Source organism: Strongylocentrotus purpuratus, unplaced genomic scaffold, assembly GCF_000002235.5.
Source record: "Strongylocentrotus purpuratus isolate Spur 01 unplaced genomic scaffold, Spur_5.0 spur5_scaffold_15, whole genome shotgun sequence".
Classification (NCBI taxonomy): domain Eukaryota; kingdom Metazoa; phylum Echinodermata; class Echinoidea; order Camarodonta; family Strongylocentrotidae; genus Strongylocentrotus; species Strongylocentrotus purpuratus.
In genome coordinates this window covers 6,764,745-6,772,866 of record NW_022145600.1, presented here as the reverse complement: position 1 = coordinate 6,772,866, position 8,122 = coordinate 6,764,745, and positions in this window count along the sequence as shown.

Here is an 8,122-nt window from a genome sequence, read left to right as displayed (position 1 = left end):
TGATGTAAAAATAGATTGTAAGGAAACTAAATCTTTCATAATGTTGGTACTATGAGGAATGCAAATAAAGTGTAAGCTACATTCTAGTTGTAATTTTTCCCCAAAAGGCTATGATATAGATGTTTAAAACAACAGTCTACCGTTATAATAATAGGCGCGCGTTATCCTAGTTCAATGTTTTTTTAAAAATATTTTTAATTTAACGATAAAGTTAAGACTGAAAAAAAGTTTTTAGTCTATTCCAAAAGCGCTGGAACCGCCGATATATGTGGTAAAGATTAATGTTTGAAACTAAAATTGTTACTGAACAAATAAAGTCATAATGGAAATGGTATCTAAATAGGCCTATACGAATTACAGCAAATAGAAACGAGTTATAATAGTTAGATGCGCCTACAATTTTACATTTTTATTTCTTCTGTTCTTATCCCATGATCCTGTATCTGAGAAGACTAGACTAATTTCAAACAACATATCCCCAAGGAAAAACAGTATCGGTGTGTAGTAGTCTTCTTAATGAACAGTTTCCCGATGTTACATGGTTGAATATTGAAGAAAGAGATGTTGTATCTGGTCTCTTTCTCTCTCTGACAAACACACAGAGATTATACTGCCACATCTACATACATAATACACACTCATGCACTCTATAAGACTCAATTTAAAATTTAATTTATTTTTGTTTTTCAAGACTAGCAATACTAATCATAACGTGTGAAGCCACTTCACAATTATTTACTTTCCTATTTGAAACCTGTAAACTTGACCACTATAGTCTGGTTGCTGCATAAAGAGTTAAGAAATTGGATATACTTCATCCTTAAAGATAAAGTTGATTTCTGGTCATGCGATTGCATTGTGAAAGAAACGTTGTGGAATCGATCAGAAAAGGACGCTCACCTAGCATATTCATAAGTATTGGTGTGTACTGCAAGGTTCTAGAATCATCAAAATGATAAGAAATTTGGCCCAGTCTTGGTAAAGTTACAAGCACTGTACACAAAAAGATGTATATGGGACTACACGGACATGTGGAATAAAAATCCGTCCCAATTGTTATGATGTTACATGCCATATTTAGAATATTAAAGCATTTGAAGAGCCATGCTTTTCAGGGAACATTTGGTATCTGATGTTCTTCCACACTTGCATAATACAATGATAACGCTCACAAATTATTTTTCACTTCTTCCCAGAACTCAACCTTCTCTTTAATCTTGTAATTCCAAAGAGCTAAAAATTACGTATTTTTCACTCCTTTGTGTAATTCAGCATTTCGCCTTTTCTAAAAACATTTAAAAACTATCCATTGATGGTATTAAAACAGCAAAAAAGCTATAAAAATCAATTACAAATTTTGGGATACCAATTTAAATTTGTAAGAAGTATTTATTTCAGTATATTTAAAGGTCTGACATTCAAAGCTTAAATTAGCATTAAAACAAATTAAAACATCGCCTGGCCTTTCGTCCTCCTCTGTCTTCATCCTTCTCAGCCGCCGCCTTGAACTCCTCCCCTTTCACCTTCATTTTCTTTTTCTTCAGCTCCTCCTCTGCCTTCATCTCCTCCGATGCTTTTTCCTCTTCCTCTTCTCCCTTCATGTCTTCGTCCGCCTTCCAGTCCTCCTCCACCCCTACTACCGTCATCTCCTCCTTCATCTCCTCCGATGCTTTTTCCTCTTCTTCTCCCTTCATGTCTTCCTCCGCCTTCCAGTCCTCCTCCACCCCTACCGTCATCTCCTCCTCCTTCTCCTTTGCCTCCTCCTTCTGTGTGACTACCTCTTTCCTTGTTGCCAGCACTCCTCCTTGTTGTTGGAGATTTTTGGACGAGCGAGTCAATCCGATTCGCCTGAATATCATTCAGGAATGAATATTCCTCGTACGCCAGCACATCTGCCAACGTTCGTTGGAATTCAGGAATTACTCGGTTCGCTGATTAAGAACAAAATAAAGAGTCATTTTGATGACATTTTATTCGATTTACAAAATATTATTTTGACGTATAATAACAATGCGATGTGCACTTTACCAGAACCGAATATTATTAGTATAAGAGTATTTCTTTTCTACTCCTCAAGAATCGAATATTACTAGTATGAAATCACTCACGTTCAGCACTCATGATGATATTCACGAAATAGCTATCCGATAGCTGTAAATCCGTATTAATATCGAAAACATATCGAAAAAATGAAAAATATTCCCGTCTATTATTAGGTATAGCACACCAAAAATAATTACAACAAACACATGTTGTTTGATGGTTGCAAATGATCAAGCTTTATAAAAGCTTCAAAAAACAAAAAACAGAATTGAAATCGGTCAATGCGTTGTGATTTTATACCATTTTTTTGATATCGCAAAATTACCGAAAAACCTGCCAGAAATGGTCAAAATTGTCAAAAATGGCATAATTCGACAAAGTTGACAACTTAATTCATCACTTTCTTGGACACAAATAATAAATTAAATTATCAGACACTAAAATATCATCTTTGTGGTAAAAGATACAAAAAAGAAAATTCATATATCTATTACCGTTTTGAAAACAGAAGCCAACAAAATAAGTCATTTTTGCAATTTTTGCGAATCTGCAGATATAAAAAAGTTGTGAAAATAACTAAGTCCGCCTATTTAATATGCGCATTATTATGTAATCAAATCAAAACCGAACATGATACATCAGTGAAACCTATGTATATCAGACAGGTATGGAAATATATTTCATTTGTAATAAAATAAAATCATGAATATTCATCAAATATGCAAATTAGGTCATTTCAGCTAATTATATATTCGCGCACTCATTATGCAAATTAGGAAAGTCAAACTGTTCATTTTGGGGGCATTTTTAAAATCATATATTCATAGATCATATTTACACCAAATATTGACCTTAAATTCCTAATATTTTTGCAATGCCAATACAATATGGCGATGGAAATTACTTGGATCACCGTCACAGCTATTTCCTCATTTTGTTTCACAAATAATTCACAAAAACCGATCATATGATAAGAATTTTTAGACTTTCAGCTACATCACACTATATGAATGCCTTTTTCAAAGATTTCAGATTTGAGGATTTATGACGATTTTCCGAGATACCATTCAACAGGCCATAACATTCCACAGGGACTGAATTTCAGAGTGGCAGAAACTTTAGTGACCCCAGTACAGTTGTGGCTACCTTGAGTGTAAATAACAAATTAATTCAATGAGTGAAACACATGAGGATATTGCATTTTTGTAGGGGAGTTTTATACATTGAGGTGCATTTTTGTCACCACGCAGAATAGCAGCGCGAGTCAATGGGCGATCAGTGGGATGGGCCATGTCACACATGGCTGAAAAGACAATATTCTAATTCAATAATTAACATATTTTCTACATGCCTATAACAATGAAACTACACAGAATTGTAGTTAAAGGTATGCTTGAAATATATGTGAAATAAAAATTCAAAAATATTGTTTAGTTTTTTTTTAAATACATTTACAAAAATTGCTATTTCTACCAACTGACTGCTGTTGTGTGTGTGTGTTCGCGGGGCAGACTGTTTGCACAGGCAGTGTGATCACCCTACTATTATATGGAATTTAAATTCGGGACAGCGTATGCTAAGTAGCTTATGCTCTGCTTCAGAATAATAGCTGTATGTGTATTTATATTATGTAGAGTTTAATACATAAAACGTCTGGTAAAGAGACCAGATAAATTATTCTGTTCTGTTCAATGTACGGAGCCCCCTGGGAGGGGGGGGGGGGGGTTACTCACATATTAAGACAAACGGGGGATGTACCGCTCTAATGGGTAACTTTTTCACAAAAATCCCCAAACATGGGTCCCATTTTTAACAAAAACACCCCTAAATATGGGTCCGATTTTCAAAATTTTCACACCCAACATTTTTGAAAAATGGGCTTTACTTCGAATTTTTTTTTGCTTCCTGGTTAATGCGATTCATAAAGTGAATTTCAAAAAGATCCGCGAAAACATGATTTCTCATTCAACCGTCTCACAACATTCAGATGTCCTGCAACATCCTCCCATACTAAAATATGTTACGACACCACGATCCTTCGCAGCTCATAATATATGTTTTCTGTTCATGTACCATTTGAAATTCAGAACATAATTATGGATCAAACGATAAATATTAATAAAACGTATCTCTTGTTAAAACGTGACACTAAACTTTCCTTATATTATTCTCCTGTAATCTCTTTCTCTCTTTCATTACTTTCCCGCCACAGTTTGCGCCTTGGAGGTTTTGTTTACATGACATGGCTCTCCACATGGATAAATGCATCAATATAATTCATAAATCACCATTGTCGGGTAAGCGTTCCTCCGATCTCTCTCTACGCATGGACCTATTCTACGCCGCGCCCACCGGCCTGGAGAGGTGATCGGCCGCTCGGTGCTAGAATGTTAAGGCCCTTCTGCCAGCCGTACAATGTTCATCGCGCTTACATTAAGGCCCTTCTGTTAGGCAAGCGACGTAATTTCCTTTTACTTTGCAATGATTACAGAAATAAATAAGAAAGAATCATTGTAAAGCAAAAGGAAAGTGATAGAATGATAAAAACAAAGAATAACTTAAAAGAAGGTGATGGAAGGGAGAAACGAAATATATTCCGGTCTAAACGTTGACCAACAACTTGTTCACTGAATTTGAAATAATTTTAACAAGTTTTCGTTAGGTGCTCGGTATACTCATGCAGTGCCAGCTTTACTAGACATTCCTTTCTTGTTTTCTAGTTCCACTTGAAAAAAAATGCATGAATTTCTTTAACAGCATTAGTTAATGGATAATCATTTTATCGATAGTTTATATATTTTTAAGCAACACAATTTTCTAAAATATTCTGATCATTGTCTTCGAATATTATTCAAATCATGCACGAGCCTGTCCATAAAGTTTCTGTACCGCTTAAAATGTGCATAGTCGTAATGGTAATTGTGTGACTTTTTCTTTCCAGTATCTGTACCAGTTTTTTAATGTATTAAACAGACGTTATTGATAAATGATGCGAATTGAATATAAACAAAGAGAAATCAAAGATAAAATAAAAATAAAAAACATTCCCGTCGTATATTGTATTTTGTATGAAGATTCGTGGTATGTCGAGGTGCCGTGGCCGAGTGAATATGTCACCGGACTGTTGACCACAAGAGTCCCACCGCGGCACTAATGTCCTTTGGCAAGACATTGATTTACATTTGCCACACTCGACTCAGGTGAGGTAAATGGGTACCTGGTAGGATTATTCTTTGAAATGCACTGTGCGCTGATACAATGGCGGCCGGAGCTGAAGGCTAGGGTAATAATTTCAAAAAATCTTTGGAAGCGCGCATAGCAATATGCGCTATTGAAGAACCGAATATTAAGAGTATAAAAATATATGTCTTTTCTACTCACGTTCGTCACTCATAATGAAAGATGCCGGGAAAATATTCAGACACGAAGTAGCTATATACTGTAAAAATATCCCCGTTGTATATTGTATTATCACCTCCCTGGTATTATGTAGTCACGAGAATTGAATTAAAAGCATTCGGGAGAGCTCTCATCAACGACGTCGAATGTTTCTACCAGTTGATGCTTCCTTAACAATGCCTTATATACCCTTTTCACACCGGTTCATAATCATACCCGTATCTTAGTAATAGGATACAAGCCTAAAAAAAAAGTTCTTATATAGAACTGAAACAGGGAAGTAATCAGATACTCATAAAAAGTTCTTATTAGAACAGAAACAGGAAGTAATTAAATTATTACTCATGAGAGGTATAATCATTATGTGACAATCATATAAGACCAAGGGTCTCAGACCTTCAAGGGCTGATATCAGAATACTTACCCTCCCGCAACCTGCGCTCAAACAAGAAATCACTCTTAATAGTTCCTGCCACCAATACCCAGTCTTATGGTTCCCGAACTTTTTATGCAGCATCCCCTCAACTCTGGAACAATTTACCTCAATGTATAAAACAAGCAGATTCAACAGACAAATTCAAATCCATGTTAAAAACCTACTTTTTTTGTTAAATAGCCTTTTTCATTTGCATATGCAGCCCCCTCGATTGTCCACTATCTATTATGTATAACTTAATATTTGGCTGTAATTCCTTCTCTTTCTATTTTTCTTAAGCGCTTAGAGACATATTTTGTGATAAGCGCTATACAAATGTTGTTAATTATTATTATTATTATTATTATGAATGCGGTGAATAATAAACTTGGGTAAAGACTTTCAAAACAGTTCTTTCAGAGCTGATTTCTTATTTTTTTAAACATGTTGTTTTTTGTGTTTTTTGGCTGCTATACACATGTACCTACTCCTCATTACATGAATTACTCTCTCATTACATCAGCTTCAGAAACGACAGATAATTTCAACTTGTTTGGACAAGGTGCATCACTAATAGCTGAATGAAATTCTTTCTCCCCTAAATATTTTTTGGGGTAATATTCATTACACCAACTAGTATATTTTAGCATACATTTATATGTACATATTTGTGAATATCTAGATTTAACCATGAAACTATGCATTGTGATCAAAAAATATTCACAAGTAATTAGAATATTGTGATAAGAACTTAGCAAGTGGTTAGGTAAAAATAAGTTTAAAGAATTACCAGATGTATCTTTCTTAAATTCTCTATTGACATTCACGTTGAATCTGCTTGCAAAGTGAATAGGGATTAATGTAATCACATTGTTAATTGTTGTATAACTACCTTTCAGTTTTTATTCACAATCTATTATACAAGTATTTGGATTCTGGGTCAGCCTGATATGAAGTTGTTGTTTTTTGTGTTTTTTGGCTGCTATACACATGTACCTACTCCAGCATACATGTATTTATCTGTATATAGTATTCCATGATATTTTCTTGTCTCATTTCAAAATTCCTCTGTTGTATTTTTATGCTCCCAATGAAATGAAATAAATGAATGATATCATTTGTTTTATTTCCAGTGATTCAAATGGCCCCAGTTCTACAAAAGGATAGCCCACAGTTTGCTGACAGTTTGCTGTTGAAAGACATCCTACCTCCGTCACACATACTCGAATCTGACCGACACTTTTGTTTTATGAAATGTTTTACATTTGTACTACAGAAGAAGTACAAATCAAAACAAAGTTAAAACAAATTACATCATTTAGAAGTTAAATCAGTTACAATTCAAAACTTAATTCGTAAATTATCTTTTTCATCAAAAACGCCCCCTATCATCAGAGTCAGCAGCCTAACATGTTAGCCTATGGAATCTTACACACAAAAAAAAAAATCGTTAAAAATTCATTTTTTGTTTAAACGAAAAGCACATCCACCCCGACGTACGTTATCACTAGCTCTTTCATTGGAAACATCATGTCCCATTGACTTTTGAAAGTTCACCCACCGTAATTTGATCAAAATAGGTTGCAAGCTCGTCATTGCCTATATATAATACACATGTGAAACAAGTCGAACTTTGGACTCAGTTTGCCACGCGATTTTAAGATTATAGGTCAAGCACACGAAGAATAAGAAGCATGAATTATCATGGATCACTTCTGCTTGGTTCATTATGTCCATTTCATCCAACCCCCCACCGTCATTTTTCCATTTAGTAAAAGCAAACATTTTGCCGAGGTAAGCAAAAGCATGAATATTCATGAACGGTCAGACAATACAGCCTTTTAGTACGTAACGTATAGTGAATGGGAATGGGCGATGATCCGTCCAGGAGGTAGAGGTCAGTGGTTTGTGCTGGCAATGTTCCAGCGAGCGAAAATGAGACAATCGGAGCAATATGCATACAAAAAACAGTGCTTTGTACAACAAATGATAATGATCTTAAAATAACGCATATTACTACCTCTGAAGATAGAGATTTATTATCAAAACCAACAAACAAACAATAACAAACGAACAACAACAAGAACAAAAACGCAAAACACAAAACAAAAGAAAGTCTTTTGACCGATCGGAGCGAGCTTTCGATTTAGGCACCCGACGTCGGCTACTACGAGATACTGGAGCGTGGAGTCGTTGCGCAGCTCACGTCCGTTCCCTTCGAGGCAGTGCTTTCGATTTTTCACGTCGGTGCTTTCGTCGGTCACG